Here is a 20,596-nt window from a genome sequence, read left to right on the forward strand (position 1 = left end):
ACAGGAAAAATGTGGCACACATACACCATGGAATATTATGCAGCCATCAAAAACGATGAGTTCGCATCCTTTGTAGGGACATGGATGAACCTGGAAACCATCATTCTCAGCAAACTGACACAAGAACACAAAATCAAACATCGCATGTTCTCACTCATAGATGGGTATTGAACAATGGGAACACATGGACACAGGGAGGGGAGCACTATACACTGGGGTCTGTTGGGGGGAGTGGGGGGTGGGGAGTTGGGGAGGGATAACATGGGGAGAAATGCCAGATATAGGTGAAGGAGAGGAAGGCAGCAAATCACACTGCCACGTATGCATCTATGCAACAACCTTGCATGTTTTTCACATGTACCCCAAAACCTAAAATGCAATAAAAAAAAAATCAAAAAAAAAAACATTTAAGGTATGTTAGTTGCTAGTAATTTAACCTTCTGGGGTATTACTGACTGAGAAGTTAGTATGTATCCAAGATATTTTGAGGGAGAGGACATTTGTGATTTTTCAGGTGCTGTGGTTAAACCTCTTAACTCTGTATTCCTTTGGACAGAGGCATATAAACTTAAAATACTTGCTCCGATAGGGCTGCTAATAAAATGTCATCCATAAAATGAATAATCTTACAATTAGAAAATTATTTTCTACTGGTGAGCAAAACCTGATTTACTGATACTGACACATGGTAGGACTGTTCAGCATTCCTTGAGGAAGCACTTTCCAGTGAAATCGGCAAGCTGAACTTTATTGATGAATGGTATTGTAAACATAAATTTTTCTCTGTCCTATTCTGCAAGGGAAATAGTATAAAAGCAGTCTTTTAAGTCAATGACAACTACAGGCCAATTCTGAGGAATCACCACAGGGGAAGGGATCCCCTGTTGAAGAGGCCCTGTAGGTTGCAAATTAGCATTGATAGTCCGTAAGTCATGCAAAAGTCTCCATTTGCGAGACTTTTTGGGAATGATGAACATGGGTGAATTTCTATATGGCTGACTTTTAATTGCTCCTCAACTAATTCATGGGCTCATAGTAATTTTACTACCTTTAAAGGTCACTGTTCTACCCAAATACGATTTTGAGAGAGCCATGTCAGGGGTAGGGGAGGAATAACAGTGGCCCTTATTAGAAAAGGGTTTGCTTTTCACAGAATTCATCGAATTCTGCCCTCTAGAGGAGGTTATCAACTGGCTTCTAATGTTGTTTTAGCTAGCACTGACCAGTCCCATGAAGTCATACGGAAGTTGTCTGCTATGGTTTCAATTAATCCTTTTGTAAATAGGCTAACAGCTCCATTTTCTGTAATGCTTTTTCTTATCTCTTTATAAGCATCAAAAGAAATGGGTTCATATACCTGATTGCCTTGTCGATCTTGTATTACTGGGCAGGCCAAGAACTCCCCTTCTAATGCTGCTTGCCTAAGACAGGGTCCCACAGCTGTAGTGTCTCCCTTGCCCTTTTTCCACTTTATTGGGGGAGGGGACTCAGGGGAGTCTTCTGTGGCACTTTTACTTTGTAATGGCAGGGCTGAGGGAGGAGGAAGAGGCAGTGAGGTAGGTGCCTTCCCTTTTTAGGCTTTTCTGTGTAGAGTGGGGCCAAAGCAGCCCTGACTAAGGTCCATAATGTTAAAGACATTACTGTTGTTGTTGTTCTTGTTCACGACATCGTTTTAAGATTTCTCCCCACTTGTTCCCAGAACTCTAAGTCTAGTGTGCCTTCTTCCAGGAACCATGGGTTATAGGAAACAATAGTTTGCATTAGGTCCCTTAATTCAGCCTGTGAAACCAAGGCTCCACTAGCTTTAAGCAGCTGTTTCAATACTTTCATATACTGTTTCTGTTGTGGTGATAACTGTTATCCCATGATGAAACCCTAGCTTGAATAATTCCCCCAAACTTGGAAATCCTGAGCGGGCACCAATGACTTACTGACTGCACAGTCTCTTCACTTTTGTCTTTGAGGGTTCCATTGTGATCTATTGCAGTGTTCCTCATGCAGGGGCACCAGCTGCTAAGTCTGTCCTGAAAACTCTGGCCAAGCAACGCCTAGCTACATTTTGTTAATAAAAGGGTAGCATATCAGGAAAATCTGAGTGTAATGGTTTAGGAATTGGGAAACTATAAAAGGCGTAGCACAACAGCTCTAGACAACTGAGGTAGTCATTTGCCTAAGGAGAGATGCCAAGAACAGAGTTGGCCAGCTAAGCAACATTCCATTCATTTCTCCAGAAATGAAATGTATAGGTAAGTCATAGATGAGTGACATGTTTGTATAGTCTCAGCAAACTACAAAACAAATGTCAGTAGATAAGAATGACTTACTGATGAATTCGGAAATACAGTTGTTACATAATTATATAAAATTAAGCTTGTAAAAGTTCTATCTACTCTATAAAGTTTATACAGGTATACAGGTTGAGCATCCCTAATCTAAAAATCCAAAATCCAAAATATTCCAAGATTTGAAACTTTTGTGGCTCTGATATGACATCAAAAGTGGAAAATTCCACACCTGACACGTTTGCTTTCTGATGAACCAACGTACACAAACTTTGTTTCATGTATACAATTATTTTAATGTTGTATAAATTTATCTTTAGGCTACATGTATAAAATATATATGGAACATAAATGAATTTCATGTTTAAACCTGGACCTCATTCCCAAACTATCTCATTATGTATATGTATGCAAAATTCCAAAATTTGAAACAAATCCAAAATCTGAAACACTCTGGTCCCAAGCATTTTGGATCAGGATACTCATCCTGTATTAGCCCTTTTACCAGGCTTTCCCATTCCCAATACCATTTGTCTCTAGTATTTGTAAGGTCTGTTCTCGCCGAGTTTAAAGTGAAGAAACTGAGGCCAGCACAAGAAGATCTGATGTGAAGGAATTTATTCAGGCTCCCGGACAAGATTCCGTGGTCCGACAGGAGGAGCCGGAGAAGTCGCATGGACTCTTCTCAGACAGGGGGTTTTATAGGGAGTGAAACAGCTCAATTGGTTGTGGGAGAGCAGGACTGCTATTGGGTAAGTTACAAGCCTTTACCTAGGACTTGGCTTGTTGTTGGTTGGAATTACTCGGCTGCTATTGGTTGTTAGGACTTGGCTGCTATTGGTTGTTAAGACACTAGGGTTACCACACCTTGTTAGCATACTGGGCTCTTTTAAGGGAGGGTCAGGCTGTGTGAGCATGGGAGAAGGGAAAAAGTCTGAGCATGTCTGAGCTTGCCTGAGCTCGTCTGGGCTTGTCCGGGTTTGTCCGAGCTTTTGAAAAGAAGGGGGGGTGGTCTGCGTCCGTGCTCCTGGCGAGGCAACCGGCCTTACAGTATTGATTTGTGTATTTAAAAGAAAATACAAAGGAAAAAGATATTTGAGAGAAGAGGGATTTCCTGATTTTTGAAGTATGGGTAAGATCAGTATGTATTTTCAAAGGCAGAGTGTCCATGTCCATGTCTATGTACATATTATATGATGCCTTGAATATATTTTAGGACCACTGTTTCAGTTTTAAAAAGTATCTTAAGATACATGGCAAACTGAATTTTTACTGTTCTATTCATGAATTGAGACAACCCTCAGGAAATACTTAGACTCATAATTTTGGTTCCCTCAGAACTTTGGCTTGCACAAAGCTACAGTTGGTAGACTTTTCTCTACCTCACAGCATCTACTCAAATTTGTAACACAATTTTTAAACTTAATTTTAACTCACATTTTTAAGTTACGCTGTTTTAACACATAGCCTTGACTAAATTTTATGTGAGTTTTCCTTGGGACAATTGTCTACCCCTCAGGCTAGTCAGCTGTGGCTAAGAAAGGCAGAAACCACAAAATATCTAGTATTACAGTTAAATTTAAAAAATAAACACACAAATGACTTATATTGAGCATGTTGGAAATACGTACAATTACTTACAGAAAATCATAAGAACATATATGAAATTTTAGCCCTTTAAAAAACAAAATCAAAGATCTAATCTCTTTAATTTCTACTTAAAAGTCTCACCATGATAGATGTTCTGGGATTATGAATAACTAAAAGCTATGAATAGATTCTTTTATTGTCTGTCACTCTTCTATTGAGCTGTGCAAGGTTCTTTGAGATAAACACATTTAAGGTAGAAAGTATCATCAGAAGTACATTAAAATCCAGACTTCACTTTACGTGTAGAAATCACATGGTCTTTTACCCAAGTAAGAATGTAAGATTCTTACCTTCCCTCTTCCCCAGGAGAATATCATCTTTTCTGCTTATCTTGTAGATATCACTTTTCCGCTTATCTTGTAGTATGGTCAAAGAAACACGTAACATAAAATCTGCCCTCTTAATAAACTTTCAAGTGTAAGCAAATACCTAGAACTTTTTTATTTTGCATGACAAAAACTGTATGGGCATTTATCAGAAACTCCCTATTTCTCCCTCCCTACAGCCCCTGGCAATCATCATTTTACTTTCTGCTTCCTTGAGTTTGACTAATTTAGCTACCTCCCATAAGTGGAATCATGCAGCATTTCTTCTTCTCTGACTGGCTTATTTCACTCAGCATAATGTCCTCAAGGTTCATTTATGTTGTAGCATATGGCAGGATTTACTTTTTTATAAGGCTGAATAATATTCTGCTATACATATGTGGCACATTTTCTTTATCCATTCATCTGTAGGTGGATATCTAGGTCGTTTCTATCTCTTGACTATTGTAGATAATGCTGCAATGGACATGGAAGTATAAATAACTCATTGAAATCCTCTTCTCAATTGTTTTGTATAAATACCCAGAAGTGGAACTCCTGGATCATATGGTACTATTTTTAATTTTTTGAGTGATCTCCTTACTGTTTTCTATGGTGGCTGCACGATTTTACATTTCTACCAATAGTGCTCAAAGGCTCCAGTTTCTGCACATCTTTAGCAATGTTTGTTGTTTTCTGTTTGTTTTTTGTTTTGTTTTTTAAATAACGGCCCATCATAACAGGCCTGAGGTGATATCTCATTGTGGTTTTAAGCCTCTTAACTGGTTTTTGTATATCTAACAAAGATGAGGCATGTAACATAATAATCAGCATTTTAGGGAATTCAAGCATGAAATTATTAGAATCTCGCACTCCACCAGTGGTCAATTGACATCTGATATTTGAGGGACAGAAAAACCTACAGGACAAAATAATTATGCATTTCTATAGCTTATCCTAAAATTTCTGCACTCTTAGATTATCACGAATTAGTTTCTAGATTTTTTTAAAGCTACTGTTATGTAGCTCCTTTTAATAATAGACATTAACTAGTATAATCAATTTTTAAATAAGAAAATTTACATCTCATAAAATTTACTCTTTTAAAGTGTAATGAGCAAGGTTTTTAACCAGAGTTTATAAAAAATTCCCAAACTTTTTCTCTTTTCTTTTGTGATATAGTCTCATTCGGTCACCCAGTATGGAGTGCAGTGGCACAATCTTGGCTCACAGCACCCTTCGCCTCCCGGGTTCAAGAAATGCTTCTGCCTCAGCCTCCTGAGTTTCTGAGACTACAGGTGTGTGCCACCATGTCCAGCAAAAATTTTTGCATTTTTAATAGAGATAGGGTTTCACCATGTTGGCAAGACTGTTCTCAAACTCCTGACCTCAGGTGATACACCCACCTCGGCCCCCCAAAGTGCTGGGATTACAAGCATGAGCCACTGCGCCTGGCCAAAAATCTCCAGACTTTTAAATTCGTGTGTCTTCTATTATTTGATTCTCTTCCATCTCCTAAAAAAAGCATTTGATATTTATTAATAATTCAATGAAGGCATTTCTGTAATAAGCTTAGACAATACTCAAGTATATATTTTTTACAATAAAACTGAGTAATTTGGAAATATTGGCAGTTGCCAAGAATTACTTTCAGAATCAGAACATTTTTTCTAGTCTCTATGCTCCTGTGTCAGTAACACAATTGATTTTAAGTGTTAAAATTACCCCTCTATATGAATAATCATTTAACCATTCTGTTCCTTTTTAATATATGAATCTTCAGTTTGAGCATTGCATCATATAGATATAGATTTAGGATCTATTCAGTCAAAGGAAGTTGTGATATAAATTTTAATTCTTTCATCCGTCATCATTCTCCTTTAGGTTTTAAAGTTTGTAAATTGGCTTTTACAATCAATTTACATATATAGTATAGGTGTGTGTGTGTATAGATGTACAGTTAGTCATACATCGCTTAACAATGTGGTCAGGTTCTGAGAAATACATTGTTAGGCTATTTCACTGTTGTGTGAATATCATAGAATGTACTTACAAAAACCTCAATGGTTTAGCCTACTATACACCTAAGCTATATGGTATAGCCTATTGCTCCGAGGCTACAAACCTGTACAGCATACTAAATAGTGTGGGCAATAAAAACACAATGGTAAATGTTTTTGTATCTAAACATAGAAAAGACACAGTAAAAACAGTATAAAAGATTTTTTTAAATGGTATACCTGTTAAGGGCACTTACCATCATTGGAGCTTGCAGGACTGAAAGATGCTCTCGGTGGGTAGATCAGTGAGTTGTGAGTGACTATGAAGGCCTAGTATATAATAGTACACTATTGCATACTTTATAAACACTGTACAAATTAACTACACTAAATTTACTTAAAATTTTCTTTTCTTCAATAATAAATTCACCTTAATAGAACTTAAAAAAATTTTAAAAATTCTGTGGATACATAGTAGGTGTATATACTTATGGGGTACATGAGATGTTTTGATACAGGCATGCAGTGTGAAATAAGCACATCATAGAGAATGATGCATAATGTGAAATAAGCACATCATGGAGTATTCATCCCCTCAAGTATTAATCCTTTGAGTTAAAAACAATTCAATTGCATTCATTAAGTTATATTAAAATATACAATTATTATTGACTATAGTCACTTTATTTTGCTATAAAATAGTAGGTCTTATTCATTCTTTCTATGTTTTTGTACCCATTAACCCCACCCATCACCCACCAACTTCTCCACTGCCATTCCCAGCTTTTGGTAACCATCCTTCTACTCTCTATGTCCATGAGTTCAATTGATTTGATTTTTAGATCCCACAAATAAATGAGAACATGTGATGTTTGTCTTCCTTTGCTTGGCTCATTTCACGTAACATGATGATCTCCAGTTCCAGACGTGTTGCAAATGACTGGATCTCAATCTTTTTAATTTTATTTTATTATTATTTTTATGTAGAAAAACAATTTATTCCATTTTAAGCACTTACACAGTTAGTCATGGAGAGTAACAGGGCTGTTGGTGAAACAGGTCACCCAAAATGGAGATGGCATCAAACTAGTGGCCAAGAACTAACTCCTAAAAAAAAAAGCAACTTTTATCAAGGATGAATTTAATTTTTAAAACAAATACAAGTTATTGATTCACTCTTCTCAACTTGACAGTCTACCTTTGGTATAACTGTCAGGTAAAATCATACATTTTTACAACTTGGTGGTCCCAAGTTAAAAACAAAACAAAACACATTTTCACAGAAAGGAAAGAAACAACATGAAAACAGCTCAAGAAATACACAAACGAGCAAAAATATATGGGGAAAGAGGAACATGTAGTTTTTTACTTAACTGAAGAAATTAAGAGGAAACTGGTCTACATATGAAAATGTGCATCCTGGAAAGTCAGGTGTCAAGATTTTTGAGTAGGAATCTATATGTCTTGAATCTCCCCTATTTCCTGAATAAAAGTGACATCTTTCAGTATTTATACTTCATGGCTCAGACACCTACCTCATTTGGCTCTATTCCTTACTCACTCTAGACTTTACTTGAGTCTGAAAAACTTGGGGATATAGCTTAAGAAAAATAATCACACATAATATTCCCCTTTCTGCAGCTACTTTAGATCTGGATTTGTTACTCAAAAATTCCTGAAGAAAATTTCAATGTAAGTCTTTGGCTTTGCTGAATAAAGCCCCCCCTCCTGCACCTCAACCATTAATATTTAGAAAACACCCACTGTTTAGGCTAATAGCATTATTGGTGGTACCTATTATATAGAGGGAAAGCTGAACAAACAAAGTCTACAAAGCCAGGGTTAAATCACTCTCAGGGTGGAGAAGAAAATAGGGGAGTCTAAAATCACAAGAAGTAAAGACATATATATCTAGGACCCTTGTCCTTCTGGATCCATGCTTCCTTCAGGGTCTTCATCATTATAAATGTTCTCTGCCATTTGCCACACTTGCATGATATTGTCTTCTGATACAGAACAAATCACCGAAGGCTCATTGGGATTTCAGGAGAAATCAGATATCTTGGCAGTGTGACCGCCATGAATAAACAACAACTCTGGTGGCCCGTATTCTGCATCTTCTGGGGATTGTTCTTCTCCAATTTTACTTAAATCCCAGACATTCTGTCTGCGATCAGTATCACTGGAAGCCAAAATAGTCTCATTGTGAGGTGACCATTGAATCTGGAATATTTCATCCTTATGTGATTGAAAGGAATGAAACTTAAGTTTCAGATTTCTCATATCCCACAAGGCAACAATCTTGTCAGCTCATCCTGTGGCAAGAATGAACTCACTATAAGGATTGAAAGAGAGGCAGTTCACTTCAGCAGTGTGAGCATCAACTGAGTGGCTTGGTTTGGAAGTATTGTTTGAGTGAGTATCTCAAATCAGAAGTTTCTGATCATCAGCAACTGACCCAAACAGAGACTCATGGAGCAGATGCCAGGAAACATCTTCTACTACTGCTGTATGCCCTGTAAAGATGGTCTTCGCATCCACCACTGTTCCCTCCTTTGGAATGGCACTGACATCCCACAGGCAGATGGTGTGGTCATCTGAAGCACTAAGCAAGTGCCCACTGAGAGTTGGGTTCCAAGAAAGCCCGTAGCCTGCCTTCTGATGTCCATGGAGACACAAGTCTGGGTTGCATTCTCCAGAAGGATCTGGTTTAGAAGGATGTTTCATATAGTCAAAGACAAGAACATCACTGGAAGAAGCCTTTGTTGAGATGATTCAAGGTTTCTGGGGCATACAACAAGCCCTGTTTACTTCTCCATCCTGGTTGATCTTGATTTCTATTTCAATTTTTCCACCAACTGAACCAAAACCTCCAAATTCTCCTTTCTCACTGTCATAGTGTGACGCATCAAACAGCATCATCATTAGGGAGTTGCACACTGGCTATAAAAAGATGGTTTTGTTCATCCGATGTGTGTGTCCCCAGGACAAGTCGATGAATGCTGAAATCTTTCCCTTCTGGTCTGGTTACATCTGGAAGCCACTGGGCAGTTAGGCTGGGCTAATCCAGAGCATATGTCATCACCAAATCATAAAGAAAAGGAGTGTGCTTTTTCCATATTTTGTACTCCTCACTGATCACTCATTCTTCCACTACATCATCGAAGGCTGCTTCCTTTTTGGCCATGGTGAGCAAGCGAGCCGGGGAATCCTGGGGTCGAGCATTGCAGGAGGGCCCAGATCTCATTCTTTATATGGCTGAATAGTACTCCATTGTGTGTATGCACAACATTTTCTTTATCCATTCACCTACTGATGGACACTTAGGTGTTTCCAAATCTTAGCTATTGTAAATAGTGATGCAATAAACCTTGGAGTGCAGATGTCTCTTCAATATACTGATTTCCTTTCTTTTTGTATATACCCAGCAGTAGGATTGCTGGATCATACAGTAGCTCAATTTTTAGTTTTTTGAAGAACCTCCAATCTGTTCTCCATAGTGGTTGTACTAATTTACATTTCCACCAGTAGTGGACAAGGGTTCTTTCTCCACATCCTTGCCAGCATTTGTTATTGCCTGTCTTTTGGATTCAAACCGTTCTAATGGGGGTGAGATGATATCTCATTGTAGTTTTTGATTTGCATTTCTCTGATGGTCAGTGATGTTGAGCACATTTTCATTTGCCTGTTTGCCTTTTGTATGTCTTCTTTAGAGAAATATCTGTTGAAATCTTTTGCCCATATTTTGATCGGATTATTAGATTTTTTCTATAGAGTTGTTTGAGCTCCTTATATATTCTTGTTATTAATCCCTGGTCAGAGGGGTAGTTTCCAAATGTTTTCTCCCATTCTGTGGGTGGTCTCTTCACTTTGTTGATTGTTTCCTTTGCTGTACAGAGCTTTTTAACTTGATGTGATCTCATTTGTTCCTGTTCACTTTAGTTGCCTGTGCTTGTGGGGCATTGCTCAAGAAATATTTGCCCAGACCAATGTCCTGAAGAATTTCCTTATTTTTTTCTGGGTTTGTTTCTGGGTTCTCTATTCTGTTCTGTTGGTCTATGTGTCCGGTTTTTGTTTTTGCCAATAACATGCCGTTTTGGTTACTAGAGATCTGTAGCATGATTTGAAGTCAGACAATGTGATTCCTCCAGTTTTGTTCTTTTTGCTTAGGATGGCTTTGGCTATTTTGAGTATTTTATGTTTCCATATAAATTTTAGGATTGCGTTTTCTATTTTTGAGAAGAATGTCATTGGTATTTTGTTAGGGATTGAATCTGTAGATTGTTTTGGGTAGTAAAGACATTTTAAAAACATTGATTCTTCCAGTCCATGAACAAGGAATTCTTTTACATATTTTATGTCCTCTTCAATTTCCTTCATGAGTGTTTTATAGTTTTCATTATAGAGGTCTTTCTCTTCTTTGGTTAAGGTAATTCTTAGGTTTTAAATTTTATGTGTGGTTATTGCAAATGTGATTACTTTTAAAATTTCTTTTTCACATTCTTCACTGTTGGCATATAGAAATGCTACTGATTTTTTAATGTGGATTTTGTATTTATCAGTTCTAATAGTTTTCCTGTGGAGTGTAGGGTTTTCCAAAGGTAAGATTATATCATCAGCAAACAAGAATAATTTGACTTCTTCCCATCCAATTTGGATGCCCTTTATATTTTTCTCTTGTCTGACTGCTCTAGTTAGGACTTCCAGTACTATGTTGAGTAACAGTGGTGACTGACAGTGGGCATGCTTGTCATGTTCCAGATCTTAGAGAAAAGGCTTTCAACTTTTCCCCATAGAGGAACTGCCTTGATGGTCTTGGACAAGATCTAGGGGAATTCTCTGGATTACCAGGCAGATACCCTTGTTCCCTTCCTTTACTTTCTCTCATACAGACAGAATCTCTTTCTCTGTTCTGAGTCACCTAAAGCTAGAGATGGAGTGGCATAAATACCCTGTGGTCACTACCTCTGTGGTTGCACTGGGTGAGACCTGAAGCTAGCACAGTGCTGGTCCCTGTCCAAGGCCTTCCCTGTCAACTGCCTATGTTCACTCAAGGCCCTGGGGCTCTACAATCAGCAGGTGGCAAAGCCAGGCAAGCCTGTGTCCTTTCCTTTAGGGTAGCGAGGTCCCCCAAGTCCCAGGTGGGTTCAGAAATATTGTTTGGGAGGCAGGGACTAGTCAAAAACCTGAGAAGTCTACCTGGTATTCTATTATATTGTGGCTGAGCTGGCACTCAACCCACATAACACAGCCCTTCCCTGTGGGTGGAAAGTCTTATAAGTACCACGGCAGAAGACTGAAGCCTCAGCCAGTTCCTGTTTAATAAATAGACTATAGAAGCCTGGGCGCGGTGGCTCACGCCTATAATCCCAGCACTTTGGGAGGCCGAGGTGGGTGGATCACTTGAGGCCAGGAGTTTGAGACCAGCTTGGCCAACATGGTGAAACCCCATTTCTTAAAAAATAAAATAAAATAAATAGATAAATAAATAAATAAATAGAATATAGAAAGAATAATCTAGTTAGGAATAAGTTTCATGAGTGACTCGATATAGTCTTATTGAATATTATCATGAGTGATTAGATATTAGTCTTATTGAATATTAAGCCTTGATTAAAGCCTTCTTGTACTTTATGCATAATTATCTAGGAACTTCAGGTTGCTGTGGTCAGGGACTGATAAGGGACACAATGAAATGTGGCCACAAGGCAAGAACATTAATACCTGTCTAACCTATTGGTGGCGATCAGCAGAGATAACCTGTTGAATGCCAAAACCAAGTCCTCTGTCACACCCTAATAAGGGTTTCTGGAGGGCATCTAAAATCTCTGAGGTAGCACCAGTGCTTGGGGAAGCACCTCTACTCAGCACACCTTGGAAGGGAACATCTCCTGTCCTTGGGCGAATCAGAGAACACTCCCACTGAGCTCTTGTAAAAGGACTGATATCAATCAGCCCAATCCCCAGTTACCTAGGGGCTTAATTGTCTCTGTGTGGTGCTGTGCTATATTGGTTGCAATCTGTGTCTGCTTTCACTCCCTACTTCTGCACCTGGTTCCTCTTTTGAAGACAGTAAGAAGTAGCACAATTTTTGAAGCCTTCATTCTTACTTGGCAAGTATAACATGAAGTGCTGACACATCTTGCTGTCCCCTGCTTCAGCTACTTGAAAGTCCTGGGCCCCCTGTTCCTTAGACGCATGATCTGTTTGAAGATCCACCCTACTTATCCTGCCCCTCTGTTTTGTACCTAATAAAAGTCAGAATGTCCAGGTACTTGGGGCCACTACTGATCTCTCTGTGAACTGGTGGTAGTGGACTCGTGGGCCCAAACTCTTTTTCTCTTGATCTCGGTTTATTGTGTCTTTATTTCTACAGTCTCTCATCTCCATACCCATAGAGAATACCCTGTAGACCCAGCAGGGCTGGACCCTACACTTCCAACTCTTCCTTACCCTTCCCAAAGGCAGAATAGCCTTACCCTATAGCCACTGCTATTACAGGCCATGAGGAATACTTGCAGACTACCACTGATGTTCCCTGAAGACTCGAGGTATTTTTTTTTTTTTTTCTAAAGATGGGGTTTCACCATGATGGCCAGACTGGTCTTGAACTCCTGACCTCAGATGATTCACCCACCTCAGCCTCCCAAAGTGCTAGGATTACAGGCGTGAGCCACCACGCCCGACTCGACTCAAGGTCTCTTGGTGAGTCAGTTGAGTGAATGCTTTCTGGCCTGGGACTCATCCTTCAGGGAAGTAAGTTCCCCTCTGGCCCAGGGCAAGCCCAGAAATGCCATCCAAGAATCAAGTCCTGGAGTCAGGGATCCCAAGAACCCACTTGGTGTTCTATTCCCCTGTGACTGTGCTGGTGTCTAAGGTGGAAGTCAAAGTCCCCTTTACTTTTTCACCTGCTTTCCTCAAGCAGAAGGAGTTTTACCCCATAGCTACCATAGCTGATTATGTGTTGAGTCTCACCTGAAACCAGCAAGTCTCACCCAAGGCTCTCAATGTAGTACTTGGGTGTTGCTGCTGGTTACTCAGGACTCAAGGGCTTTTCAGTTAGCAGGTAATGAATGCTGGCAGGACTGGGTCATTTCCTTTAAGGCAGTGGGTTTCCTTCTAGCCCAGGGTGTGTCTAGCTATGTTGTCTTGGAGCAAGGATTGGAACAGGGGCCTCATGACTCTGGTGCTCTATCCTGCTGTGGCTGGGCTAGTATCTTAGCTATAATACACGGTCCTCCGCACTCTTCCCTCTCCTCTCCTCAAGCAGAAAGAAGGGGTCTCTTCTAGAGCTGAGAGCTGTGTAGACTTGGGTTAGGGGATGGGTGATGCTGGGACTCCCTTGGCTGCCCAAGCTGGTATCTCGGTATGTCGTGTGCACCCCAGTTGGTTGTCTGTTGGCCTAATTCAGCACTAGGACTTACCTACCGAGTTACAGTTTTTATGTCTCAGACTACCTTTCACGTTTACTTAAGAGTCACAGAGTGCAATAGCCCTTGGTGGTGAGCTTCACAGGCACTCAAGTTCAGACCTCTGAGATAGGTGCTTTCCCTCTGGCTAGGGCTGGTTTCTCTCTCTGTGGGCAGGTGTTGGCTGTTTGGTCTTTCTTATTTAACAGAAAAGCACTGAGTTTAATGTCTCACAATTACCATGTTCTCTCTCCCCTAGATCCCAGAGGTGCTATCAACACCACGTTACTGCCGCCCAGGGAGGCAGAGGGGTGGCATTGGTGAATCAGGACTGTTTATTCTCTCTCTTCAGTGCCTCTTCCAGTGATATGAAGTTAAAACCAGGTACTGTGAGTGCTCATTTGATTTTTGGGGTTCTTATAAAGATTTTTTTCTGATAGTTGTTAACTGAGTGTCCTTGCTGGTGGGACTATGGGTGGAACTTTCTATTCCTCCATCTTGCTCCACTTCTTTATAAATATTCAAAAGCCTAATGTTCTAAGAGAGTTACCAATCAAGTTTCTGATTAGCAAGCTATGATATGTAGTTGAGTAGTTATTAGAGTTAAAACTACAGAGAGTGTTAACAGTGGAAGAGACTTTAGAAATGGTTTAGCTTAACTCCCTTAGCAGATGAGGAAACTTAGGCTCAGAGAAGGTAAAATTACTTTCCCATAGTCAAATAGCCAGCACTCAGGCAAGTCTAGATGAAAATTCGTATCTGGCTTTTAGTCCAATGCTGCTTTTCACCACATGCTCTGAAATAAGCTATGTTGTTGATGAATGACATGGCAGTTGAAGTGACAGAGGTCTTACATCATTTGGAATTAGAGTATTGTTTGTGTGTACGGTGTGCAGTTCCTCCTAACTCAGTGTCGACTTCTAACTTCTTTTGTGGAAGAAAGGTTTTTCAGTTTTGCTTATTCATGACTTAAGCTTCAACCTGAAACTTTGACATTTCTCTTTGTCAATATTTGCTTGTTCCCATACCTCTTGGGGTGTCACTTGTTATAATATTTATCAAACTATGTTGTAATTTCATGTTTACTTTTCTTCTATACTAAATTTCATGCCTTGTTCACATTTGTACCTTCAATGGCGACTAGCACAGTTCCTTTCACTTTGTGTTCCACAATTATTTGTGCAGGAAATAAATGAATAAATATTATCTGATTTTAAAATAAAGCATTATGGAGTAGGTATAGGGACCGGATATCTTATTTCAGGAAGAAAAATCCCACATCTCACTTCAGTTTCCCAAAATGATTTTTCTTAATACATTTTAACAAACATCTTTCCAGAGCCTACCCACTTAAACTTTTTTTTTTTTTCAGATTTTGGGTTCAGACAGATATGTGTTCAAATCCCAACTACGTGATTTTGGGCAAGTTACTTAACCTCTGGGAACTTCACTCTCCTTATCTGAAAAATGGAGACAATATTACCTACCTTACAGGACTATTGTGAGGATTAAATGGCACAACAAATAGCAAAGTATATAGTATGTTGTATGTAGTAGGTATTCAATAAATGCTCATTCCATTTTCCTCTTCTCCTTTACTCCATTCCTTCCCTTCTCCTGGTTTCTTTCCTTCCTTTCCCTCCCTTCCTCCCTCCCTCTCTCCCTTCCTTCCCTCCTTCCTTCTCCTACCTCTGCTTTTTTTTGGAAATGAGAGAACTGCAGTATAGTCAAATTTGACTTTTTCTTACAGCAAAGATATTCTACTCAGTAAATTACCTTCAGCCTCAGCTTGCCTCTAGGACAGCCTCTGTTTTCCTACACTCCTTTTTGACCAGGTTCTGCCTTCTGGTTTCCCACATTGGCTTATCTGAAATCCAGTTATTCTGCCATATGCCTGATGGTCAACAGGCATTCCACAGCAAGGTGATGGGGGAGAGAGAGAGAGAGAGAGAGAGAGAAGGGGGGAAAGGTGGGGAGAGAGAGAGAGAGAAGGGGGGAAGGGGGGAGAGAGAGAGAGAGAGAGAGAGAGAGAGAGAGAGATTGAGAGCAAGCTTCCAGTGCCAGAGACAGTAAAAACTCCAAGAGGTTGTATTGATTGCAGAAAGCTGTTTCAGAAGCAGTGTCTTTGGAGTGCCATTTAAGGCCCAACTAAAAAGGAAAAGGGGAAGGTTGCAGCTGATTGTTTTTGTTGCTCTTGATTGTTAAGGATGCCATTTCATTATCTTTCAATCAGGCTTTATTGTAAAATGTTTTTAGCTAAGATTAGAATTATTTTTTTAAAAAGGCCTAATGTGAAGAAGAGCTGAGCTAAGCCACATACTTTAACTGAATTAAAGAAAAGAAAATCACAAATAAAGTTATTACCAAAACAATAACTGAAGAAAGGGCTCCCTTGACACAGGTGATCTTGTCTCAGCTCAGAAATTGAGGTAACATGAGAAAGCAGTGTTGAGGCAGCTACTGGTGAGATTCTGAATAAATAATGAATGAGCTGGCCGGGAGTTAAGAAGAAAGTGTTTAGGAGTGTTTGGCTCAGAATAAGAACTTATTTTCCTCCTAATTTAGCACTAACTTGAGCCCTTTCGACCTTGAGCCCTCAGGTTGCAAAATGTTCTCTAAAACAAATTGTTGTACACCTTTAAGTTGCTGCTATTGATATTATTTCTTTTGCTTAAGGCTAAACTTTTGTTTAAGAGGGTTATGGGAGAAGGGTTAGGACCCTTGCTTAATTAGCTCAGTTTGATTCCTCTAACACTGTTTCCTAACCTGGGCACTTTCAACATCTGGGGCTGGACATTTTGTTGTGGGTGGCTGTCCTGGCCATTGTAGGATGTTTAGCAGCAAACCTGACCTTCATTCACTAGATGTTTTTAGGACCCTCCTCAGTTGTGACATATAAAAATGTCTCCTGACATCGCTAAATGTCTTCTAGGAGGCCCCAGCCTGTCCCAGCCCTGTACTTTGAGAAGCACAGCTTTAATGAAAGAGCTGAGAAACAGATGACTATATTGACCTCTAGACTTTGCCATGAAGTTACCATGATTCTTAAAAAACAAAAATTGATCACAAAATTTACTCTATTCCAAATTAAGTTTTTATGCATTCACTAAGCATTTTACTGTCTGCAAGCACTATGCTAGGCCCTTGGGGTACGTAGATAAGTATGATCTGATCATACTTATCAATGCCTTAAAGGACATTGATTCTACTACAGATAGGAAGTAATGCCTTCCTAGTTCATTTCAGTTCATGGCTGTTAAGTGCAATCATATATCTTAAGTCAATATAAGGTATAGTGGAACTGCAAAGGTGAAGTCTTCCCATTCACTCTAGGGGAAAGGTGTCAGTTAAGGCTTTGTTGATAAAGGAGTAACCATATGAGGCTATATTTCAAGTCACCAAACAAAATAAAATTAACCTCCAGACATCTATATATAGCATTTTGATATTGTATTTTCTGCCTGTTGTTTTAAATTTTATATGTATAATACATCATTTCTTTGATATTGTGTTAGGATTCTCCCAAGAAACAAAATCAATAGAACATACACACACATATATATATATGTATGTGTATACACACACACACACACACACACACACACACAAAGAGATTTATAAGACATTGGCCCATGTGATTTTGGAGACTGAGAAATCCTATGATCTTCTGTATGAAAACTGGAGACCCAGAAGAACACCTGATAGTATAGTTCCAGACTGAATGCAAGAGACTGACATTCCAAATCAAAACAAGCAGAGAAAGCACATTCTCCCTTACTTCTTCTTTTTGTTCTTTTTAGGCCTCCTGAGGATTGGATGACACCCACTCATATCTGGTAGGGCAATCTACACCTCCATATCTTGTCCTATCAAAGATATTCAGGAGTAGTAACACAAATGAAGCTGTCATCCATGATAACAGTACCTTCTTCTAGAATACCTTCTGAGGGACCTGCTTGAGACTGCTTTACGGTTGCCTTTTTAAGAGAAGTAGGAGTACACTCTAAAATAATGATTAAAAAGTATATTATAGTAAATACATAAGCTGGTAATGTAGTCATTTATTATCAACTATTATATACTGTACAGAATTGTATGAGCTACACTTTTATAAGACTGGCAGCACAGTAGGTTTGTTTACACCAACATCACCACAAACATGTGAGTACTGCATTGCACTATGATGTTAAGATGGCTACAATGTCACTAGGTGATAGGAATTTTTCAGCCCTATTATTATCTTAGGGAACTACCATCATATACGTGGTCTGTTTTTGACTAAAACGTTGTTCAGTGTGTGACCCTGTGTGTGTGTGTGTATGCATAACAATTTTCATTTAATTGATGGTAGTCTGACTTACCCAAAACACAAATAAAAACTTTTTTCTTTTCTTTTTAGAGACAGGGTCTCACTATGTTGCCCAGGCTGATCTTGAACTCCTGGGCTCATTCTATTCTTTTGCCTTGGCCTCCCTAAGTGCTAGAATTACAGGTGTGAGCCACTGTACCTGGCCCAAATGTTAAATTAAAATGGGCTTTGAGTATCAAAAGCAAACAAACAAAAAACCAGCTCAATAGTTTGCAAAGCCAGTGTACTTTAAAACAGTAGAAAGTCAGGTAACTTAATATGGCACATAATGTTAAGGCTAGGAACTTGGCAAACTTAGTCTTTTGTTATTTTCAGGTAACTTTCATGATTGACAGGGTTCCCAAAATTGGAAATTGAATTAAGGGGTAGTAGTTCAGGCCAGGCAAGCACTGCTGGAGGGTGCTGCTTACACAGGTAGAGCTGATGTAAACAAATCTCCAAATATTAGCGAATCTAGGATTGTTTATTGTGGCAGAAAACACAATTATATTTTGAGGGTATTTTACACTTACAGTAACTGATATTGCTATTTATAAACATATTTATATTACATAGGCTCTTTTTAGCAAACATGTACATAACTATTTTATACATTTATAACTCGTTTATTATAAAATTAGTCTTTACTGAAGTATAAAGAAAAATTGCCTATAATTTCACTACCCAGAGATTACCATAAACATTTTGAATATAGTCATATATATATATATTTTTTTTTTTTTGAGACAGAGTCTCTGTCACCAGGCTGGAGTTCAGTGGCGCGATCATGGCTCACTGCAACCTCCACCTTCTGGGTTCAAGCGATTCTCCTGCCTCAGCCTCCCGAGTAGCTGGGATTACAGGTGCCTGCCACCACGCCCAGCTAATTTTTTGTATTTTTAGTAGAGACGGGGTTTCACCGTGTTAGCCAGGATGGTCTCGATCTCCTGACCTCTTGATCAGCACGCCTCGGCCTCCCAAAGTGTTGGGATTACAGGCGTGAGCCACCGCGCCCCGCCAATATAGTCAGATATATATCTTTTTAAAAATTGGTATTAGCCCGCGGGCGGCGCCCACCGCCGGCCCCACCCATCCGGGTCGAGGAGGCCGAGGCCGAGGCCGTGGCCGAGACGCAGAAGCGGAGCCTGGAAAACTTCTTTGTCAAAAGGGACAAGAAGAAGAAGGAGCGGAGCAACGGGGTGGGGAGTGCGGGGGGCGGTGCGGCTGGCGGCTGGGCGGGCGTGGGGACCCGGCCGGGAGATGGCAGGACGGCGAGCGCGCTGCGGGGCCCAGGGGCCGCCACCAAGGCTGTGACGAAGGACGTAGATGAATAGAACGAACTGGAGCCAGAAGAGGTTGGCTACAGCGGCATCAGGGTTCAGGCAAAGCAAATAAGTGAAAAGGAAGAAGACGATAATGAAAAGAGACAAGATCCAGGTGATAACTGCCAAGAAGGTGAAGGTGGTGGTGGTATGGAAAAATCTTCAGGCCCCTGGAATAAAACAGCTCCGGTGCTTCCAAACCGGCAATGACTAGTGGTGTGCATAGGCCTCCTGGGGCCTGGTTAACCACAACAAGGAAAACACCACAAGGATCACCAGAAATCTACAGCGATACACAGTTCCCATCCCTGCAGTCAGCTGTCAAGCATGTAGAAAGCCGGAGCAAGTACTTAAAATGAATGCTACCTGGAATTAAATGACTGCCTATGGTGTATGTACATCTTACTTAGGGACATGAATTTAAAAAAATATAAAATGGGAAGAAAGGTAAATGACATCAGATGGAAATGTTTTTTGGGGTGGCTTTTAGAATAAATCCCAGCCTTTTCACCACTTTGAGAGCACAGATGGGTTGAATTTAAATCTCCACGTGGACTTGCTCCTTTGCTCTGTCTTAAAAAATGTATAAGGGACCTTTGGGAGGGCAGTGATTTACCACACTCAAGTCTTTTTACCTGATCTAGTCAGATCCACTCCCACAAAATCGATGTCAGGAGAAATCATTGACTAATGAGTAGAATTTACTTGAATGAGAAAATTGTTACCCTTGTGCATAAAGAGAGAGATGTATTATCTATCACTTGCTAAAAGTGAAAGTTTTAGGAGGAATGTCATTACACAGTTTTTAACAGTTTTCTTCAAGTGTCCTGAAATAGGGTCACAGTTAATGCTATTCAGTAGAAGATAGGACCCTAGAGCTTCAGGACAGTGTTCTGTGTTTTCTGTTTGAATTGAAGCCTTAAAATGGTTTGATAAGGATTTTATATACACCTCCCCATCTACCCCTCCCCAGATTCTTCTAAGGGGTGGCATTTTTAAATTCAAGGGTGAATATTTTCAAAAACCCTAGTGAAGAAGAAATATTTACTGATTATATTTCTTTTCCCTTAGGGATAAAGAAATGGAGAAGAGCTTTGAAGTAGTAAGGCACAAAAATAGAGGTAGGAATGAGGTTTCAAAAAACCAGGCCTTATAACTTCAGCTAGACAACCAGTATGCTGTGCCTGAAAATCAGAAAAGCAGCCACTCACATACAATTAAAAAATGGGCTTTGCTAACCCTTCTGAGGTAAATAGACTAAAGGTAACCACCATGAACAC

At 39.7% G+C, this 20,596-nt stretch overlaps 2 pseudogenes; one reads left to right on the forward strand and one right to left on the reverse strand.

The window, feature by feature from the left end:
* Positions 1 to 8,148: 8,148 nt before the first annotated feature.
* Positions 8,149 to 9,424, reverse strand: LOC105710222 (histone-binding protein RBBP4-like; annotated as a pseudogene).
* Positions 9,425 to 12,741: 3,317 nt separating this feature from the next.
* The window catches only part of LOC105710163 (protein CDV3 homolog), a 48,706-nt pseudogene continuing 40,851 nt past the window's right edge, over positions 12,742 to 20,596 (forward strand).

This window comes from Aotus nancymaae, unplaced genomic scaffold, assembly GCF_030222135.1.
Source record: "Aotus nancymaae isolate 86718 unplaced genomic scaffold, 86718_ANA_hifiasm-v0.15.2.pri h1tg000007l, whole genome shotgun sequence".
Classification (NCBI taxonomy): Eukaryota; Metazoa; Chordata; class Mammalia; order Primates; family Aotidae; genus Aotus; species Aotus nancymaae.